This window comes from Lissotriton helveticus, chromosome 6 (genome assembly GCF_964261635.1).
Source record: "Lissotriton helveticus chromosome 6, aLisHel1.1, whole genome shotgun sequence".
Taxonomy (NCBI): domain Eukaryota; kingdom Metazoa; phylum Chordata; class Amphibia; order Caudata; family Salamandridae; genus Lissotriton; species Lissotriton helveticus.
In genome coordinates this window covers 1,663,631,106-1,663,655,349 of record NC_136067.1, presented here as the reverse complement: position 1 = coordinate 1,663,655,349, position 24,244 = coordinate 1,663,631,106, and positions in this window count along the sequence as shown.

Below are 24,244 nucleotides of genomic sequence, written 5' to 3'. Positions count from 1 at the left end.
AAGAACCACCATGGGAGGAAGATCCTTCTCCTACCTGGCAGCCAAGACCTGGAATTCCCTCCCCTTCCTCCTCCGTCTTACCCAAGACCACCTCTCCTTCAGGAAGCAACTCAAGACCTGGCTGTTCGAGCAGTAGCGGACCCCCCGCCCCCAAGCGCCTTGAGACCCTCCGGGTGAGTAGCGCACTATACAAATTTCTTGATTGATTGATTGATTGATTGGTTCACCTAGGATAGGGGGAACGGCGCCAGGTACATCTGCAGTTAGGGTGCGAGCGTAGTTGGAGATTGGTCATAAGGAAGCGGCTTAATCTGGAGTGCAATCTTGTTAAGTCGGTCTACCAATGAGGTGTGTGAATAGGAATGTGAGGCTAGGACCTGTGTACCCAGCGGCAGAGGAAAACTAGTGGGGGAAGGCACAAGAAGGGCCAGTGGCGAGTGAGTAAGCCCCAGGGCAAGGGATTCTGGGAAATGGAACTGTGTGCTTGTGAGCTGGGGGACGGTATCCTGGGGAGAATCTGGGCAGCGTTGTGAGCAGTGGAACTAGGGCATTTAGGGGAATTAGAGCCAGCTAACCGTGTGAGAGGGAGACTTTGTTTTGGTCCAGCGCGACCAGATAACCACAGTTGGTACTTTGATCTTTTTGGTGCGATTTTCACCAAAACTTTTAAAACTTCATATCTCCAGTTGTACTGATTGGATGTTTGTAATTTGGGTCTTGTTTTATTTATTAAAGAAAGTTATATTTTTTTAACTTGGTGTGGGATCCATTTTGTGTGGTGTTGTCACTTTATTACTGTTGGAAGTGTTGCACAAATACTTTACACATTGCCTCTAAGTTAAGCCTTATGTGTCTGTGCCAGGCACCAGAGGGTTGATCACAGGTTAATTTAGGGTTGGCTTGTGCCTCAACCTGACAAGGACTGTGGTTGCTGTTTGACCACGGCTCACAACCGAGACAACCAACAACCCAATTACTCACAGTTTTGTAGCTCAATTTCATTAGAGGTTCATGTTCTTGCAAAAATATTAAGCAACATTTATTGTACCTACAGTCAATATGATCATTTACCTTGAGTTGCCTTATATTTTGGAAAGAACATTATCGTAAGGGTGTAATGCTTTTAACATAATCTAGCCTCCTAACTTACTTTCTGAAAGGATTGTCACTTCTACATATAGAATCAATATGTGGGTAGACAAATCTAAATAGCACTATGCTATATCCCTGCTTTCTAAACTCAAATAATTTAACCTATATCAAGAATTGTTTTCACTACTTGAAAACTGAAACAGTATCTTCTCACTCTGATCAGATTATGATTGAATTGAAACCAACCAAATAACATTATCTCTGCAACTTTTGAAAAAACAAACAGAGAATGGTATCACAGGTCCCTACTTCAGGAAGGAAGGAGATACTTTATGAATAGGGGAAAGGGAATACACTCTCCTTAATCAAGTCATATTTAAGCTCGGGAGCCGTAAAGAGAGCAGGATTCATAGGAGGACTTTTGCTGGCATGATACCCTTGTTGTCACAATGAACATGTGACTACAGGGGAATGCACCTTCCTCCCACATACTAAAATACGATTTCCTAGATGGGAATCAAAACTGAACTTCAGCAATCTGGGTGAGTAAAACCCTGTTGATGCATAAATGAGTGTGTTGCATGTTGTCCATCTTGTCTAAACAGTAGGACAGATTTAAAAAATAACCATGGGGCAGGGTATGTCCTGTCCGAAGCCCTGGTCTCAAGAGGCCTTTGATCATGGGACTAAAACATGTTGACCAGTTATTAGGGTAAAATGATCATTATATTCCTACCCCTGCATATATTTTTTATCATATCTAAATAACCGTGATTAAAGGAATACCTTGGTGGTTGAAGGTATATTCATTATGCTCTGAAGACCGTGGCTGAAGTGATATCCAAAGTGCCCCTTGGAATACGGTCAGGTCCATCCTTGTTTTTAAGGTCCAGGATGAGACCCGATGATGAAGCATACCACTACTAGAGTGGGGGAGAGTCTAACAAATACAAATATTTGTTTTCTTTTATAGCATCGGGATATCCAGAGAATATATTACTTTCTTAATATGAAATAGCTGAGTATGGGATACTTTTTGTAATGTGAACTGTGCACCCTGTCACTTACCTTCTCCTGACCATTCTGACATCACTGGCAGCTGAAATTCCCACTCTCCAATTTATCCATTAAAATCTAGAAGAAACATGTCCCACACTCTCTTCAATTTCAATTTACCAACTAGTTGCCTAAGAATCCAATGATATCAGTCCGGCAAATCACCCTCTATTAGTGAAATCACTTGTTAGGATGACTGGTTGATACTTGATTTAAAATCACTAAAAACAAAAACAGAATCCTGGAAAGATATTGGAAGAAACCATAACCATAATGACAAGCATGCACATCTTAGTTTAAAGCGAATAGCAACACATTTGCCTCTGCATAATGAGAACCTTCAAACAAAATTCACAAGCATCAATTGCACCAGGCAAAATCCCTCCTCTCTAACCTTTTAGCTCTTAATCTAGATAAACTGAGATCCTATTCTACTGAAACAGATGGACGTACAAGTGACAAAGGAATCACTCGTCCTAACCCTCAAGGCCATGACAGAAAATCATATGTCACCTTGTGTGGCATCATGTATTTTCTTCAAAATTGCCCTTCTATGCCAAGATTTTGAAGGGTAGTACATTACATGTTCCATACCAGGGTCTCAATAGTAATGCGTAGGTTAGGAACTGGGGAAAAAATGTTCAGAATGGTGTCAACGGCAATGGAGCATCGTTCCTGAACCATTACTGAGATATCTTAAATGAAAGAGAGACAGAGAAAACCACTGTACATTGTTTGGTTTTCAACACTCAAACAGCATTACAATATTCGTAACCAATAAAATTCTTATTTTTACATTTTGCTCAGTGCAAAAGTGTCCGACTAGTCCTAATGGTATCTGAAATCAGGCCTGGAGCCATAGACCCAAAGACATTTTATGGGACTGATGGGACATGTAATGTCGTACACCAAGGGAGCAGACAGGAGGCAGAGAAGCTGATGGTCTAGGCACCACTGGAAAGCAGCTGAAAAAGCAGAATGGAAGCCCTTTAACTTTGAATGGCTACACTGAAAATATATAGTCCTAGACTTCCAAAATGTCACGTCCATTCTCCATCTTTGCCAATCCTGACCACTTCTAAATATAAATGATGGTTTAACCCTACTTGTCTGTGTAGAGTTACAGAGCTAGCATGATCTTTTTACTAATCCTGACATTCTCCATTAACTGACAGCTATAGTTCTCACAAATGAAAAACATGGTCAATCAAAACTTGCAAGAATCTTTGTCTAACTACTACTCATCTCAATGTACCACTTCATTATGTAAGAACCTAATAATAATAGCCAAGCAAATCACCTGAAATCAGTCAAGGCCATCAGAAAGTAGATTGGTTAACACTGGGCTTCAAATCAATAAAAACAAACAAGATGAATCATGGAAAGAGCCAGAAAGAAATCACACAACCCTACCAAGAAGAATTCAATTCAGCAAAGCCCCTTAGTCCTGCTATGTCTCAGAGGTCATCTGTGCATCAAATGAACTATACAAAATAATCCCCGAATTCTAGAACCCAGAATGCACCACTTCCAGGGCCATTCTCTCACAAGAACTGTTTCACACTATGACTGGCAATTTCATCTCTAATGTAACCTGATAGGAAAATCAAAGATGAAAATCTAAAACTAGTCTCGTCTCTAACCTCTCACCCAAGTCAGCAACTTATGTTTCAATCTTTCAACCCTCTTTCTTCCAACAATCATACCAGTCTCATCAAGCCTTCTAGTTTAGCAGGGCATGTATTGTATTGTATTTTATTTCATTGTATTGTATTGTATTGCATTGTATCGTATTTTATTGTATTGTATTCTAATTATAATTATATAGCTCATATTACCACTGATGGGGCATTGAAGTGTTTTATGTAGAGGAACATGGTGTTCCTGAACAAAACGTTTTATTAAACCAGCGGAATTGTTGATTATTAGATTTAGAGCCACATGTACTAACATTTGTAATAGCGATTAACTAAATGCGATTTTCAGGGATTCGCAATTAGGTAATCGCCATTACAAATGTATGAAACACCAAGACTGTCATATAGGTATTTATAGGGGGCTGCAAATCGACCTACCTCATTAATGTTAATGAGGTTGGTCACAATTTGTGACCCCCTGAAAATCACTAAAATCACAAGGAAGGATGGTGGCCTGCTGGGGTCAGCAGACCACGCTGTCCAGGATTGCTTATAAATAAAGCAATCTTTTTATTTTTTAATGTAGTCCATATTTCTTCATTTTTTAAGAGCAGGCATTGGTCAGTGAGACCACTGCCTGGTCTTAAAAACGTTTTTGCATACATTCACAAAGAGGAAGGGATTATTTAGGGACCCCTTCCCATTTGCAAATGGGTTACCACCAACTTGAAGTTGGTGGTGAATTGAGAAGGTTTTGCAACCTCATTAACAGGCACAAAACACTCATACATACCGCATTGATTTGGTATTTGGAAGGGATGTCCTAAACACATAGGGTTTGATACAGGTGAAAAGCATTTTTTGCAACAAATTCTGATAATTGGCCCATTTGCAAATGCAAAAATGCTTGATACATGATCACCTTGTCTTGAGAGTTCAAGAAAAGCATTTCATGAATTTACTTCAGTTTCTCCGTGGTAAATTAAAATGAACTAATCGGAGTTAGATAGCATCCTTAGTAGGTGTTTTGTGGCATTGTGTAAGTGATAGGCGAGGTGGATAGAGAGCTAGAAGAGACTCAGTATTATTGGGTTTCAGAGAAAGAGGAGATTGTGATTCATGGAATGAGGTATGTGTAGTGTCACCATGCCGGAACATGTCCTGGAATGTTCTCTGCATTCCTTAGCATGGGGATTCTATACGGGTGGTTGGGCAGAGGTAGAAGACATTTGAGCTTTGTGGTTGTGTAAGCTGTCTTCTCCCAATAAACTCATCTTGTAACCAACACAGTGTCCACCCAGTCTTTACCACACGATTGACGACGAGTGGGAGCGTGGAGGAAGACAGCGCTCACATTATCGTTTAAATAAAAAACAGGAAAGAAAATAAGAAACCCACAGGTATTTCGTTTTATGAATAATTTTGTGCTTGAATGCACCGGCGTCTGTTTTAAATGTTATAGTGCCTTGATTGCACTTGCTGGAGAGTCTTTGCACCAAAGTATATGTAAATGCCTGAATTTAATTGTGGAAACGAAGTTTATCTTGTTGTGCTTTGATCGCACCTGTGGCTGTTATGTAGTTGCAGTGCCTTGATTGCACCAGCGGGAGTTCGACGTCTGTATTAGAACTTTTGTGAAGTTTTTTTTGCTGAATTTAAGATATTTTATTGTCATAGCACTGCCTCGTGTGAATTTCTGTTATACGTGAGTATTCATACAAAAAATACTCATGTGAAACATTCATCATTTAGGTTCTGGTGAACACGGTGATTCCAACATTCTTGGGTGTTCTCCCTGACGACCGGATACTCTCCTGGTGTATTGCGGGCTGCTGAGCATTGTGGGACCGTCATGACGTCTCACGCACAGCAGCCATCTTTGGTGAGTCATTTCTAGCTGATTTTTTCAGCGCTTTCAAGCAACGATATCTTCCAGCGATTTCTATAGGTCATTTTGTTTTTTTCTTCAAAATTCTGCACTGCAACTCCAATACCGGTGATTCGCACACCTATTTCTCTGTGTTTGTGCAAGCAAGTATGGTTTTATCCACGGTGACTCACGCACCTGTTATGTATTGGCAGTGAGTCCGTTTTTATCTGTGGTGATTAACTCACCTTTCACAATTTACTATCTTTTGCATTTTTCTTCTTTATTTCATTTATATTAATTATTTTCAAAGTTCATTTATAGTTATGTCTAACATCTCAGATCCCCCACATTTTCTACAAGTTGCTGGTGAACCAAAAATGAATGGGATTTATGGTATCCCATGTTCTTAGCTTACGTTGAAGTATTAGAAGAGGATAATTGTTCCCCTAAAAGGAAACTAGCTCTCTTAAAGCATTGTTTAGGTGGTGCAGGGTTAAAGGAGTTTGCAAATATTCCACCTATATCGACTGCACAGCTGACTCCAATGTTTTCGAAGTTGCAATTAAACAATTGAGCACTAGGTTTGGAACGAAAATTAATATTATGATGGAAAGATTTAAGTTTTACTCGCATGCACATAAAGAAGACGAGTCTATTGAAGACTATGTTTCTGCGTTGCGCACTCTAGCTGGTTCCTGTGCATTTGAGACTATCAGTTATGATGAAGTTTTAAGAGATTAGATAATGATGAAAACGAAAAGTAAGAAAATACAAGAAAGACTATGGTTAGGTACAGAATCTTCCCTGAATGCTGTGGGGAACATTGCTAAAGGTATCGAACACTCAGAAATTGCAAAATTAGAAGTCAAGTCGCAAGCCAAGCTGTGAAAGCACATGATATTGTGTCAGAAGTTTCTTTTGTAAAAAAACAGTGAGTCCCTGAAAGGTTTCTTTCTATTCCTCCTAAGAGAGATGCTGGTATAAAGGACAATCGATTAGTTGGAAAAAAATCCCATATCATTTGCTACAGATGTGGTAGTTTTGACCATGTTGGAAACTACAAAGGGTGTCCAGCGTGGGATAAAGTTTGCATCAAATGCAAGAGAATAGGCCATTTTAGTAAAGTTTGCAAGTCATCACAGAAAGACAACTACATCATACAAGAACAAGAAGAACTACAGCTTAACTCTATATTGTGCATTGGCAATACTAATTGCAAGGGTTTTCCAACTTGTGTAGTGTTAGTTGATGGAAAACAAATATCGATGATGGCTGACTCATGTGCCTGGTACACCATTATAGGCAAAAGTGTTTGCAATAACATGTGGGGAGCAGAGAACTACGACCACCTCACATTAAACCTGGTGGTTATTCAGGTCACAAGATTGATCTAGAGGGCTTCATGTGGGCAGAGTTGGATTTTGAAGGTAGGAGAACTAGAGGCAAGGTGTACGTAGCCACCAAGGGGGTATCCATATTAGGTTGGCCTCACCAACAAGAGATGGCCCTAAAGCTTCACCATCTGTTTATATCATCTCTTCCAACAATGAAGGGTTTGTTTTAAGTATAAAAAACATATTTCCTAAAATATTTAATGATACTTTGGGAAACTATGCTGACTTTCTAAACACAAAATCATTCTCAAAGATACCGCTGTCCCTGTTAGACACAGTGTACGTAATGTACCTTTAGCATACCACAACAAACTTAAAGAGATGTTAACAGATCTAGTTGCTAAAAATGTCATTGAACCCATAGAAACCTCTCCATGGGTTTCTCCGGTAGTTCTTTCACTTAAAGGTAATGGTGACCTTCGGTTGTGTGTTGACCTTTATAGAGTAAATAAAGAAATTTGGATAAACATCCCCTACCAAACATACATGAATTGTTCTCCACACTTTCTGGGGCCTGTATTTTTACAACAGTAGATTTAGCTAGTGCATATCATCAGGTTATCTTACATAAAGAGTCTAAATGTCTGACCACGTTTGTTACGCCAGAAGGAATGTTTCAATTCTTATGTAAGCCTTTTGGCCTAGCTAGTGCTGCTTCAGTATTTCAAAGACACATGCAGGAAGTCTTGGAGGGGTGTTCTGGAGGAATTGCTTTCCAAGACGATATTCTAATTTTTGGGAAAGAGTTTGAAGAACACAATAGAAATTTAGAAAAAGTGTCAAATCGTGTACTAAGAAAAGGATTGAATCTGAAATTTTCAAAATGCAGATTCAGACAGAACAAAGTTGAATATTTGGGTCATGAGATATCTAGTGAGGGCATAAAACCCAAATTCAACCATGTGGATAGTATTTTTAATGCACCTGCACCAACAACAAAAGAACAGATGTTCTCTTTTTTAGGACTAACAGAGTTCTACAGTAGATTTGTAAAAGCCTATTCCTCCAAGGTACATCAGTTAAGATTGTTGTTAAAGAAAAATGTAAAATTTGTGTCGGGTAATGATCAGCAGCTAGCTTTTAACTTGTTAAAAAATGAAATTATTTGTGCACCTTTTTTGAGACCTTTTGTAATTGGTAAATAATGCATTGTAGCTGTAGATGCTAGCAGTACAGGTTTGGGTGCTGTGTTAATGCAAAGCAACAACAGTGATGAATATATAGTGTCATATGCTTCCAGAACGCTGCGAAGTGCAGAGAGTAATTACTCCACCAACGAAAAAGAATTGCTAGCATGCATTTGGGCGGTTCAACACTTCCGCCAATTTTTGTGGGTCACCAAATTTCGCTTAAGAACGGATCACAAGCCCCTGATAAATATGCTAGCGGCTGGTGGTTGTAGAACACTTACGGCACATCTAGCTAGATAGATTAGCTGCATAGCTACAAGAGTTTCAATGTATTGTAGAATATATTCTGGGCCGTTTAAATGTTCATGCTGACTGCATGTCAAGATTATCTTTGTCAGATGTTCCTGATTCTAATAATACTTTTGAGGAGTGTGATGTAGCTTAAACTATTGATGATGTCAACATTGGCATAAACACACAATCTGAAATTATTTCTGAGAAAACGTGGAAAGATGCTATGTGTGAGGACTGCAATTTGACTGAGGTTGTGAAGTTTCTACAAAATGGTTGGCCGGAGGAAAGGAATGTAAGAGGAGAGTTAAGCTCATTTTTAAAAATCAAAGATGACTGCAAACTGTACAGAACGCCGCAGCGCGCTTCGTCCTGGCCCTTCCCATAGCATCATCTGCCACCACTGCTAGGAGAAATCTTCACTGGCTCCCCGTCCAGTTTAGAATCTCCTTTAAGCTCCTATGTCTTACATATAGAGCACTTGTGGCTGGCACTGCGGACGCACTTGGTACCCTGCTTACCCGCTATGTACCCACGAGATGCCTACGATCGGCCGTGCTACACCAATTGGTAGTGCCCCGCGCTAGGCTGACCAGATGGGGAGCGAGAGCTTTTTCTGTTGCCGCTCCCCAGCTTTGGAACTCCCTTCCAGTGGAGATCAAAACCCTTCCCTCCATCGGCCTGTTTAAAAAGGCCCTTAAAACTTGGTACTTCATCAGAGCCTACCAATGAGATACTGCTGTCTGACCTGGTTTTTTTCCTTTATTTGATGTAGGCGCCTTGACGCCCATTGGGCTAAGTTAGCGCGGTATAAGACACAATTCATTCATTCATTCATTCAACTCATGTTTTCACATGTCATTGTCACTAGAGGGGACAAGATAGTTCCTCAAAGCAAACTTAGAGAAAGAATTGAACCTTGGTCCATGAGGGACATATGGGTATGTCCAACACGAAAAGAGGGATAAGAGAATTTTATTTGTGGCCTAGTGTTGATAGTATGGTTGACAGATGGGTTAGAGAGTGTCACCCTTGTTACAATAGTGACAAGTCGGTCAAACCATTGTCTGTGGAGGTAACCCCCATTGAGTATGCTCAAGGACCCTGGAGGAAACAGTATTGATATCATTGGTCCACTGAGTGTTCCATCTGCTAAGGATGTATTTGTTTTAGACCTGGTGGATTATTTTTCTAAATTGCCGGAGTTGAAGGTTGTGGATAAGAGCACTTCGGCTCAGGTAATTGAATTTTTGGATGAGGTTTTCTGTCGTGAAGGTCTGCCTGCGGAACTCATCTCTGACAATGGCCCGCAATTTATTAGCAGGGAGGTGGATCTGTTTCTTAGTAGATGTGGTGTTGTGCATAAAAGAGTATCTAATTATAATCCCCAGGCAAATGGTTGAGTAGAACGCTTTAATAGAGTTATAAAAGAGTCGATCTAGTTAGCCATTAAGAGTGGTTTTGAGTGGAAAAGAGCTTTACGAGCTAACATGTTGACTTATCGAACGTCTCCTAATTCTGTCACAGGTTTGTCTCCTTTTGAAATGTTGCGTGGAAGAAAACCTGATCCAAACTCATGCCTTGGTGGTTAAAAAATAAGTAACTCTTATGACTCTGCAGTGGATTTGTATCAAGTTAGGGAGCGTGTTCAAAAATATCAAGATAAAATGAAGAATGATTCTTTTAAGAATCAGCTTACTAAGCCTAGAGTCAAAGTGGGAGATTTAGTTTGTGTTAATTTTGGTAATTCTCTTAATAGGAAGTGGTCTAAATGGTCGGATCCTGTTAAGGTATTGGAAGTGTTCAGTAAAGCAGTGAGAGTGGATGGGGTAAAATTTGGAATTTCAGGCGTATTTGGACACCCATAATGGCATCAATTCTGATTCTAATGCTTCTGATTTGCATACTAATAGTACCAGTGTTGAACATAGTTTGGGTCCTATTATCAGCCATGAGAATATTGATGAACAATACACTGAACAATGCAGTAGTACTTCTCTACCTGATAGCTATGTAGTTGAACTAACGAAAAGTTCTCGTATCAGATATTTGCCTGTTAAGGTTAAAGATCTTGTACAATTTTATTTGTTATATGTTTTTTTGCCAACTATTTCTGTATTATTTTTTCCGTTTTTTTCATTTTTATTTAATGGGGAAGGTGTATAGTGTCTCCATGATGGAACATGTCCTGGAATGTTCTCTGCATTCCTTAACATGGGGATTCTATACGGGTGGTTGGGCAGAAGTTAGAAGACATTTGAGCTTTGTAGTTGTCTAAGCTGTCTTTTCCCAATAAACTCATCTTGTAACCAACGTAGTATCCACCCAGTCTTTACCACAGTATGGACAGTTCACAAAGATATAATTGAATTTAAAGGCAAAGGAGAGGGGGTCACTTAAATATATGAAAGGAGAGGGGATATTTGATATTAGTAAATCCCGGAAACATTTTTCTGCAGGGTTTTAGCAATACAAGAGAGGCTGATTCCAGACATTTCATGCAGTCTCAAGTTGTGCAAGTAGAAGCATTATGTGCTTGTGAGATATTAATTTTATTGTGAGCTTTTTATAAGGTAAACCGTCTATCTGTCAATAGAATTTATTTATTTCTCCTAGAAGGTCTTTGTCAAGTTGCACCATGCTTCTGCCAAGTTAACTGAGTAGCCAGACTTAATTTTCTGCATCCCGTCTTTATGACGATGGCTCATCAGGGTGTCCATGATGATCAGGGTATAAATAACTGGTTCTTATATTGATTCAAATTAGGCCTGGCTGCAAAACTCCACTGTTCTATAAAAAAAAGTATATGTGATGATTAATGTTTAAAAAAATATCAATTACATTTTTATTGCAAGTTCATATTTTCTTTACTTTTATTTTTGCAATACAATAAAACAAATTGACCCATCATAAGAACTTGCCAATGCAAGAACTAGGGACTCTGCCAATGCTTCTTTAATAGCTTGGCTTTTAACCCATCTAGAACTGATTGAATCTTCAATTATGAAACCCCCTGCCCCTTACATATATAACTAATGGATTTACAGCATTGATTTGGCTGGAAGGTCACTGAATTTCAAGTTAATATGTCATAGAATGTGTGCAACTGCCAGTGTATCAGAAAAAAAGTATCTGATAAAATTCTTTCGCAGGATCATTTTTTTTCAACATAAAGTCTGAGCAATCTGTAGTTTTTCACTTTCTTCTGGTTATTCCCATCTAACTCTATACAATGTTTGTTTTGTTTTTACTAAACAAAGCGTTTGATGGATTTAGCAGTAATAATTGCCAAATGATTTAGCTTATAATATTCATGCACAGTATCGATTTACCTTTGTAGTCCTATCGGCACACAATATTCAAATCCTCAGCATAAAATATATACACAAATTGCCACAACCGATCTTTGGCTTGAAACCGTGGACTCCCTTTAGAGCTTACAGTAGTCTGCCAAAAAAGGGAAAACAGGACTCAGCTTTGCTTAAGCCCATTAAAGTCCTATTTTCTTCCACCTGTCTTAATTTAATCCTACGATAACTTTAGCCTATGTATCAATAAGTAAAGCACTAACAGCCTGATTCATGTACATGCCGTTTTGCGTGGCCCTAATAGCGAATCATAGCGACTCGCTATTGAGGACACGCAAAACGGCATTCATGTAGGAATTGCTAATAAAATAGCGATTCCTACATGTTCTTTATTTGCGAGTAGCAAATTGCTACTCGCAAAAACTCCCCATTCATTCCTATGGGCCAAGAGGCCCATAGGAATGAATGGGGAGTATCCCTTATTTGCGAGTAGCAATTTGCTACTCGCAAATGAGATAGCGATTTTAAGGGTGCCAGGGGTGTCCAAAGGACGCCCTGTAGCACCCCTAAAATGCACATTTGAACAGGTGTTGCGCACACACATGTCCAAAGGACATGTGTGTGTGCAACATGCAACTTAGAAAAATGCTTTTAAAAGCATTTTTCTGAGTTTTTGCTATTTACCGACAGGTCTGACCTCTCGGTAAATAGCAGCCCCAAAAGTGCAAAATCGCTATTTCTTGATGTGTCATGAATAGCATTTGAGGAATCTCTATTAGAGATTCCTTAAATGCCATTCCTCGCAAATATGCGAATTCTTAAATAGCGATTTTTGCATTTGGGATTGTGAATACCAAATGCAAAAATCGCACTCGCAAAGGGCCAGATTCTCAGATTCTGGCCCTTTTGCGAGCGCTATTGCCTACATGAATCAGGCTGTAAGAGCCATAAGTGCGAAGGCAAATGCGCAATTTTTGGGCCATTAGGAAATGTAAAATGGCACTGCGAAATGTATGAAGGGCATTTGCGATGGTGCAAAATGAAATTTCTACCTAGAAGAAATCACATTTTGGAAATCGCTAAATAGGAAATCGCAATTGTGATTTTCAAATTTTGAATCACTAACTACATGTATAACTGATTTCCTAATTGCGACTAATCATAAAATGTCCATTTCACCATTGATTCGGATCAAGTGATAAGCAGTTGCAAACTATGACAAGGCACCCAAAATGGATCAGGCTCTCTCACAATGGCAGCTTTGTACATTCTGGCGAGGAGGAGGAGGAGGAGGATTTGGGCTGGGCAGGAAGAGCAGGAGGAGAAGACAGGAGAGGATATTTAGGGTGAGGTTCACCCTATTTAAATAGACTGAGAAGGAGAATTATAAGAGGTACAGACTCCGTAGTCAGGTAATTTTGTATTTAATTGCTGAGTTACAACCTCAGCTACAGACCCCAATACTCAGAAGTAATGCAATCCTATCACATGTGTAGGTATTGTGTTGCCTACACCCAGTCATGGCAGGCATGACTTCTGGGTGGAGGGGCAGGGGGTCAAGCGGAAAGGGGGGGTCACACAGGGGTTTAATATTAATACAAAATAAAATTAACTTACCTTCCTGCCTGCTGGGTCCCGCGTCTTCTTCGCTTTTTCTCCAGTTGTAATGGGATGTTGTGCAGACCCTACTTCATCTACGATATTGTGCAGTGCATGTGGCGATGATCTTACACCATATGTCCGGTCTGCACAGTAGTTGCCCCGCTGGTATTGTGGAGGCAGCAAAGCCAATACTTCAGGATCCCAAAGGTCCTCTCAATGATGGAGTACATTGTTCTGTGTGCGCTGTTGTACTGCTTTTCACTTATTATCCTTGAAGTCAGGTATGCTGTGAGTATCCAGGGACATAAGGCATATACACAGTCATCTTATGAGCATGATCAGGAAAACCCTTCGCTCACATTACACACCACCCTGCTGAGTGTATTCAGTGAGTCTGCTGATTCTCTTACCTAGTTGAAAAGCATCACCAAATTCACCCTGTGACAGTTGGTTTTGTTTTGCACTGTGGTGGAACATGAATGAGTTGTGGGTGCTGCCTGGGAAACTGACCACAAGGTCTGTTATGATGCAGGAGGATTCACACACTAAATGCACATTGAGCAAGTGTGAGCTTTTCCTGTTCCTCTGTATGTATTAATTTGTTGGTGTGGCACATATGTCAATATGTGTGCCATCAACACAGACAATGACATTGGGAACTGTGCTACCGTGTACAACATCAATTTAAATTGATGCAATAATTTGGGGGCTATTAGGGAAAGATATCTATTGGTTAACTTTACTGACCATAATGATGTCCATGAACCAGTGAAAAAACTAGGAAAAGACACTGTGTGCCCGTCGCCACTGCTCTGCCCCCCCCCCCTATAACAGACAGAAGCTAGGAGGTGTAGGCAGAGGCGGCTTCTCCACTGCTTTCTCACAGTGCGAGAAACTGAAACATAAAATGGTAATACCTACAATTTCATGTTTCTGCTTCTCGCACTCCAAGAAAGCAGAAGGATTTCGTTGCGGGCAGGCGGGTGGGTGGAGCTGCTCTGCAAGCAGGGCTGGGCAGGGGACGAGTGGTGTGCCCACTCCTCAGTGTAAATGACTGCTGTGGTCTGGCCTCTGGGGCCGACCAAACCAGTCATGCCAACTCTGCCCTTCTCCATGCGGGCCACTACCCCTGGCTAGGCAGGTTCCCGACCAATCACAGTGCTGCTTGCAGCGTTGTGATTGGCTTAGCAGTGGGAACCTAGCTGCCTGTTTCCTGTTCCTGCCGGAGGCAGGCGAGCAGGAGCAGCAGCAGAGATGATGCAGGACCCGGCCGGTGTAAAGGTAAGTTTAATTTATTTTTATTATTAAATTAAACCACCACTTCACGAACCCCGACCCCCCATCTGTTAGTCATGCGGGCCATGACTAGATTCAACCTTTGCCGGACTCCTCTGCAAAATACACTGCAGTTGTCACCTTGATTTGATCTCCTTCAATCTCAAATGCTGTAACTTTCAAGTTACACTAAAGCTTCAAAACGCAGTTGGGCTGGGGATGGGAATGTTAGTGTTTTTTTATATGGTATAGCTTAATGTAGATCTTACAGATGGCAGGTACAAAAAGCATAATGGTGTTGTTTATCCAGTCTGTATGTACATACAGCAGGACTACCCTTATAGCTCTAGCAAACCAAGCTAAAAACAACGAAAAATTTGTCAAACTCTATGCCTAACATTCCCTTACCTGTGTTTCCTCCATATATTACATGCTACCATCTTAACTACGCCCACAATCTATACTTCGGAGCCCCACCTGCTCTGCAGGTGGCAGTAAATCCATAATCCATATTCATGGCAACTCCAATACAAGATGGTACCACATCTACACTCTCTGTTTTCTGCACACCTCGTGCTTTTGTGACCCTTTGTAGCCAAATCCGGTGCATGAGGCCCTACATAAATTCTACAATACAATACACATTTTTGTAGGGAGTTTGCATAACGCATTGGTGTCCACTGAAAAGTATTGATATTATTTCGCAATGTGGAGATTTGTAATTAAAGGACAACAAATCACATATGCAATATTGTTACCACAAAACTATTTTTGTCAATGTGTGCTTTTCTACATCCCAGAGAATATGTATTTCTGAGAGTAAGGATGCATTCATGATGGTTCTGGATCCATTTCTAGTGAGATTTCAAGATCAATTCACAATCTAGCCATCACCTTTTACTAACAATTATTTGAAGATATACATTTATAATAATGGGAATAGTATCAAAGCTGTCACTTCCTCTAGCCACACATGTAGTGAGCAATGGAATCAAGCATCATTGCCTGCAGGCTATAAAATATGACACATGAATCAAAATTATTCTATAATAATTAAACGAGCATAAATGACAAAACTCTAAAAGAACAAACAAATCAGTGTGATTTGCACCAAATCGTTCACATACTTGAAACAATAAATTCAAAAGAACTACTATATTGATAGATGCTCTACTATGAGTCAGTCTGAAAAACTGAAGGCATCCCATCATCGCGTGAGCAGAGACCCTAATGTATAAAACTACTTCATTGGTGCGATAACATTGTAAAATACATCCACTGCCGAGTTGCATTGTACTCATAGCACCTTTATTTGTGGTCCCAGTAATAATTTTGAGTCAATTGTAAAATCAAAATCGTCAACCTTCTTGCCCTATTCAGAGGTGCCTCCCAGTATGCGCCATGGAAACTTATAGATTGAATTATCAAATGTCATAAATGTACTCAAATTGAGTTCTAAATATTATACACATTCAAAGTCGTCAATAGGTGCTACAGAAAGAAGTTCAACGGAAATACAATCGTTTGCATAGGTCAACATACTGTCCTGCAAACCACACAATACGAAGGAAAACTGTAAAAAGGCTGCCGTTTTGTCAAGTAGATCAAACATATAAGTTAAAGAGGCAAAACACCAAAATGCTACTTTGCCTACGTCCGTTCCTGGTCTAGGGCCACCATGGCTCATTTGAATTCTTACCTAGGTGTTACTATTCAGCCCTCGACTCAAGTGTAGCAAATTAAAATCAATATTGTAAGATGTACGTGTTAGATATTTTTCGATCAAATTTGTCTAAATCAGCTATATAATTTATCCTATAGCCCACTCTAAAACACATTTAAAACCAAGGTGTAACCTCCTTGCAGTTTGGTGATAAGGCATGCCAAGTATTTGGCAAATAATGTAACCTCTGCATCTCAACCTGCAAGCAGGCGAAAGTATCTGAAAATAATGCATCGTGGCTTTCGATTTCTCGTATTATTAATCATGACAATTCTGATTTGTAAAGCGAATAATTGGATTTCAGTCCTCAACTTTCCATTGAAATGTATTTCTTACATAGCGACAATCCAATACAATTGAGATATATGAAGGACCACTGAAATTATGCAGTAGTGGTGGGCCAATGTATGTGGCAGGGTTGAGTAAATTATGCAGCAAATTATGCGATATCCTGTGGTATATTTTGTGAAATCATGATTTCATTATTTTATCAATTCTAAACTGTCTGGGAATTAATTGCATCCCTTTAGTGCCAGTTTAGATCCCAAATATAGCAATAAGCAACAGAAAGGTGACTAGTACAACTTTGCAAAGGGCCTCCCACTGCACAGCAACATGTGACTTAGTAACTTTTGAACCATTTGAGATAGAAACAAAAATTATTATAGATTACTATTCAGAAATTACCACAGCCGCACAATCGCATAATTCCAGTGGCCCTGGATATATGCAACTCAGTCCAGCTTGGCTATCGATTTCTCAGGAAAAGAGTGGGTATGTGTAGTATCTTGGTATTCTCTATGCTATCCTTCTCTACCTCTAATAGAATGTTCATGTGATGCATCTATCAGAATGGTGATGATCTGCCTGAGAGATTACAGTTGGCTGGGCTGAGCACCATGATGGATGCTCCTGGTGGGGTCTCTCTATACAACTTGGAATAAAGCATCTCTTAAATACTACATCACTTGTAGACTTCTCATCATTACATATTGGCGACGATCTTAAGAAAGAACCTACACCTGTTAAGTCTGGAAGTACTTCAAACCGTTTGAAATTAAGAAAGGAGACTACAAACCATGAAAGGACCGCCTGTAACAAGAAGAACTACCCCAACTGCCAGCATGACCCCACCAGTGACCTACAACCGGTCGCCCACAGCAGTCTGGCAGTCGTCCTGTGTACCAGTAAGTCTACAAAATTTAAGTTGGAGCTGTGCCCTGACGCTGGGTAAGCCTCTTTTTTGTGACTTTGGGACTCACGCTCTATCTTCACATGAAGGTGAGCATTCCTCTTGCCAACTCTGCCTGTTGTCCTATTTACAAGGAGAGCCTATTACATGCTGTGTTGGAGCTGTGCCCTCTTATGAGTTAAACCTGTTTCACTTCTGCTCCTGGCTCATCCTGTGTTATGCCTTCACTTGACAGTAGACATTGACTTCCTTCCAATCTTTCTACGCTCTTTGGGGAAGAATTGTGTCTGACCTAGTATGGATATACATGCAACAGTGACTTTTAATTACAAAACCCTTGAAGGTGATCTTTATCTGTTTCAAGCTTTTTATGACAGGTTGCTGATTCAGTGCCTCGAACAGTGGTAATTCCATCGTTTTTATTACAATTTAAATGGTGGTGTAATTTCAATAGCTTTGCCAGCTTGAGGAAATGAATTCTTGCTACAACCTAACGGAGGAATATTTAAGTTTATGTTGCCTTCACCTTCATTTTAATGTATGCAGAACTTGAGCTGGAAGGGAAACGTCTTGTGACGGCTCATTTTTCTTTTGCGTACAAGTGGAGAACTTTGGCTTTTCTGTTCCATGTTACTGAGTGAGTTTTGCCTTTTTTTTTAGCAAATTTCACCGAAAGTCGAGCCACTGAAGCCATTGACAGTTTAACTGCTTCACTCTGTTTAAATATGCAGCGCGTGTGTCACGCTCTCACCTGCTGTCTTCATCGAAGCCTTCATTGGAGTTTCTATGACGCTGCCTTCCTCTGACATTCTCTGACGTGCCGTCCTCTTTACCGCATCTCCTCATGTAATTTGGTGTACTGAAGCGCTGTGAGCCACCCTGCTATACGTCACTGTGCGTCCCGCAATGTTTGTTTTCAGCGCTGTTTACACCTCAACGCCTCAAGTTCTAAGCTGTCTCCCTGCTGTTGAGTCACTGTAATGCAGCGGACGGCGAGACTAGAGACATTTTCCCTTTTTGTTCTGTGACTAATCCAAGGTACTGTACATTCCCTTCTTGATAATGCCGGAAATGGGAAATAGAAGGTTTTTATTTTCGTTTCGTCTCAGCTCATTCTTCTCTGCAGTGAAGATATTCTTCTCGGGGACATGGATCGAGCTCTGACGATCAAAAACATTATTTGTTTGCACTTCTGTGTTGCACTTTTTCACGCATTTATCTGTGTTTACATTAAGGGGAAGTGCAGCGTGTACATTTGTGATAATGCAGTGTTTAAATGTCTAAGAATTGCACTTTGAAGGCGCAGGGCGGCACGAAGTGTGTTTCTTTTTTTTTCTTACTTGTTTAGTATTGTAGTTTTCCTCCTCACCAGCCACATATTTTTGTCCCAGCTGTTTACTTTTAATGTTCTGCATTGGGTCCCAGTCCCATTCGTTTACAGAGGGTTTTAGTCCCATCTGTTTATTTTTCATTGTCTTTGCAATGGGTTTCAGTCCCATTAGGCTGCAGTGGGTTTTAGTCCCACCTATGTTATTTTAATGTCTTTGCAATGGGTAACAGTCCCATTTGCTTGGAGAGGGTTTTAGTCCCATCTGTTTTATTTGAATGTATTTTGCGATGGGTCCTAGTCCCATTTGCTCACAGTGGGTTTCAGTCCCACCTGTTTAATTTGCTATGGGTTTTAGTCCCATTTGTTTAATTTGCAATGTTTTTGCAATGGGTTCAAGTCCCATTTGCTTGCAGTGGGTTTTAGTACTACTTGCGCTATTTCTATGTATTTGTGATGGGTTATAGTCCCATTTGCTTGTAGTGGGTTTTAGTCCCATCTACTTTATTTAATGTTTTGTAGTGGGTTTTAGTCCCATCTACTTTATTTAAATGTTTTTGCTATGGGTTTCAGTCCCATTTGTTTGTAGTGGGTTATAGTCCCATCTACTTAATTTAAATTACTGTAGTGGGTTTTAGTCCCACCTGACTCTATGTCAGTTGTCCACACGCACCTCGTCTATTTTTGTTTTATGCCCTGTTGGGTGTGCGTATTTTGTCTCCTTCAGGGGAGCTATGCTTCGGTTATAGTCCTATAGCATTATTGTGTTTTTATTCACATATGTTAGTTTACCAGTCACTTTTAAGAATCTTGGTTTTTAAAGTTTTACATCCACATATTTAGTTTATGTTTTCTCTATTTATGTGCATTGATGTTTTCAATACTAAATATGTTTGGATTTGATGTATTTTTATTGCAACTTTTTGCACTGTTATCTCTTGCATTACGTAATTGTATTTTGCATAGAGGTAATAGTGTTTTGATGAGGTTTCACTTCTACTTTTCCTCATCTTCTTTTTTCTTGAAGCTAAGGTTTCTTTTGTTCTTTCTCTTTTCTATTGCATTCTTCTGTTTTCTTCTTTTTAAAGTTCTGTAAGAAGAGAGGATGGTTTATATGGTGTAAGAAGGGAGGATGGTTTAACCGTTTTTTCCATTCTTCTTTATTTGTTCGGGAGGATGGTTTATACGTTTTTTTTCATTCTTCTTTATTTGTTCTCTTTTTATGAGTATTTTCTCTTTGCTGTTTCTTTTTCTGCTTTTGCTCAATTTACTTGCTTTCATTTTCTCATGTTCTCCGTTGCTGTTTTTAACTTTTTGTTTTCTGTTTAAGGAGAGAGGATAATGTAGTATCTTGGTATTCTCTATGCTATCCTTCTCTACCTCTAATAGAATGTTCATGTGATGCATCTATCAGAAAGTTGATGATCTGCCTGAGAGATTACAGTTGGCTGGGCTGAGCACTATGATGGATGCTCCTGGTGGGGTCTCTCTATACAACTTGGAATAAAGCATCTCTTAAATACTACATCACTTGTATACTTCTCATCATTACAGTATGTCCATCTGATTTTGTTACAGCTCCCAGAATGGTCAGCTACCTTTGTTTTTATTGAATTTACATCACTAATACTCCTCATATTTCTGTTTAAAACAGTTTCTATACCTTAAACAAGCTTTAGTCTTGAGTATCATTTAACCAGTTGCTTCAGAAAACTGAGCATTTGATTAAATTGGACATTTGGAAAAGCTGAACATTTACAGCAATCATATAAACATTGTAGGAAGCTTCATGTAAAGGAGGGTTGTCAAGTCAAGATTTGAAACTGCGCTATTTGGATGTTCTTCATAGTCTGATCAATTTTATACTAAGAGCCTCATCTTTGTTTCCACTTCTCGAAACACAAATTTACCAGACTGATGAAAATGAGATAAAATTAAGATTTGGTTTACATTAATATTACATAAACAGTAACCAAAAGATGGAAATGTCACTATACCCCATTCGCAAAATATAAGTAGACCCCAAAACAGTGTACATCAACAAAACGCTAATTTGAAGAAAAAAAAATCCCACTCTCTTTTTTTTTTGCAATTAGAATGTCGAGCTCAATTAAGTTATTTTTTGTGGGCGTGGCATTTTAATTTATATTTAATTTTTGATTGAATATTAGTTTGGCAAGAAAGGTCTCCATTTTACAGTACCTTAAACAGTGTCGTTTTTCAGAAATTGGCTTTTACTTTTGTATACTTTGACATCCATTTAATGGTTAACAAAATTTACACTAATAAAAAGTAGCCCACATCTGTCAGTTACAAGTCAGGACATTGCTGGGGTGAGATGTCTATTGTCAGGAGGACAATTTGACTATGTTCAAATTAGGCTTTGTTCTCATACCTTGGCTGTCAGTATTATCACTCTGGCGGTTCACTTTCCTTGCCCAAAGCCAACAAACATTAGCTTAAAGTTCCATGAGCCACAGATCGAACCTGTTGGAAGTATAGTAGGAAAAGTTGGGAATTCTTCTCAGCTTGGGGACTTCAGGCAATAAGAGAACTGACTGGACTCCTCCCCTCTGAATCTTTCCTCTGTTCCACCATTCTATTCATAGGAATGGACCATTCATTCCTGGAACACAGCTGGTTTGAAGTCCAAGAGAGGTGATCCTGACAGCCGTGGCCTGTGGAGGGAGTTACGGTGGGGCAGGAAGGCGGGCTGGGGGAGGGGCAGGGTGGGGGGTGCTAAAAACTGGAGTATAGATAATTGGAGGTGAGTAAACAATGTAATAAATAAAACGAATTTCGTAGTGCGCACTGCTTCGCAAAATGTGAGGCAGTGCGCGCTACGAAATTCGTTTTATTCATTAAATTGTTTACTTACCTCCAATTATCCATTCACCGGTTTTTAGCTGACAAAGCTGTTGTCCATACTTTTAAAAGACTCCAGCAATCAAGTATTATTGATTATATATTTTTATCTCTTCAAATGTGGCCTTCCTTGTTTGATATGATGGTCATTGATCCCTATGACAATGATCATAATACACTTGCCTTTCAAACTTCAAACGGGCACAAAAATGGGCATCTGTGTCTAGCAACCGGAGTTTTCTAGCAAAAGTGTACAATACAGTTACAGACACTTTAGTAGATTTGACAAGTACTGGTGCAATTTGCTCTGACACTTTGCAAATACTTAATTGACATGCTATGTTATTTATCAGGAGCCATGATGTTCTAACTAGGAGTTGCACCACCACATTCTCAAGTAAATTCTCCTTGTACCATTTGCGGTATAACAATCAATATAGACTAACTAAAAAATATCTTATTAAACTTATTGGATCTGAGGACCAAGCAGAAATTTCCCAGGCAAGAAAACTTTATAAAGTTATCTTGTCTAAAGTCAAAACTAACTGGGAAAATTACGTGTAGAATGACTTGGTGGAAGCTGCAATGAAGGGTGATACTAGATCATTTTGGGCCATAGTTGCTCATGAAAACCGACAAGCAATAACGTGTTGACTTCCATCTGCAACCGGAGGTGTGGGTGCAACCTTTTAAGAGTCTGTATACCGATAAAATTATTTACTAGTCCCTTGACCTAAACTTGAACTAAAGGTCCTTTTTTGACCTATCCAATGACTTAGAGATCTTATTAACTGAGATCCAAGAGGCCTTGAAAGCGATAGTTCTAAGTAAGGCACCACACTCTGACAGCATTCCTGGGGGAATGTTTGAAAGCTTCAGAATTTTGGTAAGATGTTCCATGAGGAAGCTGAATAACATGGGTGAGAGTGTGGATCCTTGAGGCATTCCATCAAGACTGGAGTAATGTTAGAAACGGTTTGATTCTTTGAGCTCTGTTATGTAAGAACGAGGCACACCACTTTAGAACTGGACCAGATAGAATCATCATATTCTCCAGAAGGTTCATCATGTTGTCATTTTTGACCACATCAAAAGGAGAGTAGATATCCAGCAGCATAAGCAGACAAGGTCTGTTCTAATTAAGCAATCTTAGGGCATCATCTACAATTTGTGTTAGAGCCATTTCAGTGCAGTGTTCCGTTCTGAAGCTGGATTTGCAATGATCAAGGAGATGAAAATACTCAATGTGTTTGCAGAGTTGCAGGTGCACACATTTCTCAAGTAAGTTTGCTAATGTTGGGATGTTGATATTTGGACTGTAATTGTTAAGGGCAGACAGGTCCGCATTTGGTTTTTTAGGATTGGGGTAAGCTGTCCTATCATTTGTGGCTGCATTTTGTTAAAAAAAATAATAGGGAGAAGCGTATCTGACATCTAAAATGTGTAATATTTCTTCTGGCCACACAGACCACCAGTGCCAGGGTCAACAGCAATAGCGCCAGCGGAGCAGATGCGGCGGCAGTCCAAGGGGGAGTCCCTGCAGTAGCAGGGACGGGCAGTGGTAAGTAACTTTGCTTGCTTATTGACAGTTAGTAGTATATTCCATGCAAGGGCATCGACTTGTGAACCCCCAGCTTTAGCAGGTACAGCGGGTTTGAGTCAATGAACTCTTCTATCTTCAACTCAGCCGACAAAAGTTCATAATGAAGGAAAATGGAAAAAAGGATGGAAGGATAAAGAATGGGTGAAATGCTATATGAGTGAAAGGCTGCGTCTGTGATAGGATGCATGCATAGGTGGGTGATAGGATGCATGGATGTGTGAAGGATGGATGAAAGGGTATAAGGGAGAAAGGATGCCTGTCTGGGTGGGTGAAAGGGCTGTTAGGTGAAAAGAATGCTCAGTGGGTTAAAGCAGTTGGGGAATGGGTGAAAGGATGCATAGGTGGGTAAATGGATGGTGGGGAAAGGTTTGTTGATAGCCGTGTTTGGATGGATGGTTTGGTTTTTAATGCTGAAATACTGGATGAGGAAATGTAAAGCTTAAATGGTGTGTATCAAAGCCAAAGGGTGAAGAATACTAGAGCAATGAAATGATGAATGGATAATTGCTTAGTTGTAAAAACAAGGGAGCTCATCTCGAGAGGGGTGTTCTCACTTCTTTCTCTTGCTTGGAATGGTTTTATCAAAACTTTTATTCCACTGTCCACTCCCTTGATTCACTGCATTTGCTAAGCGAGGCAGATATTATGCATCCCACCCATCATTAATCATCACCTCCTGTCCCTACCCATGGCATTTTGCCAGTGAAAACATGACCTAACTGCTGCATGGTTCAATTTGGCACTGCAGTGTTGGCTGTGCAATGAGCGTCTGCTTCAGTTAATGTGGCATTTACAAAGTTTTAAATGCATGGCAAAGCCAAAACACGGTATGTTTCCATTCCTTCCAATGCCCACTCACTCACTAGATCTTCACTGCTT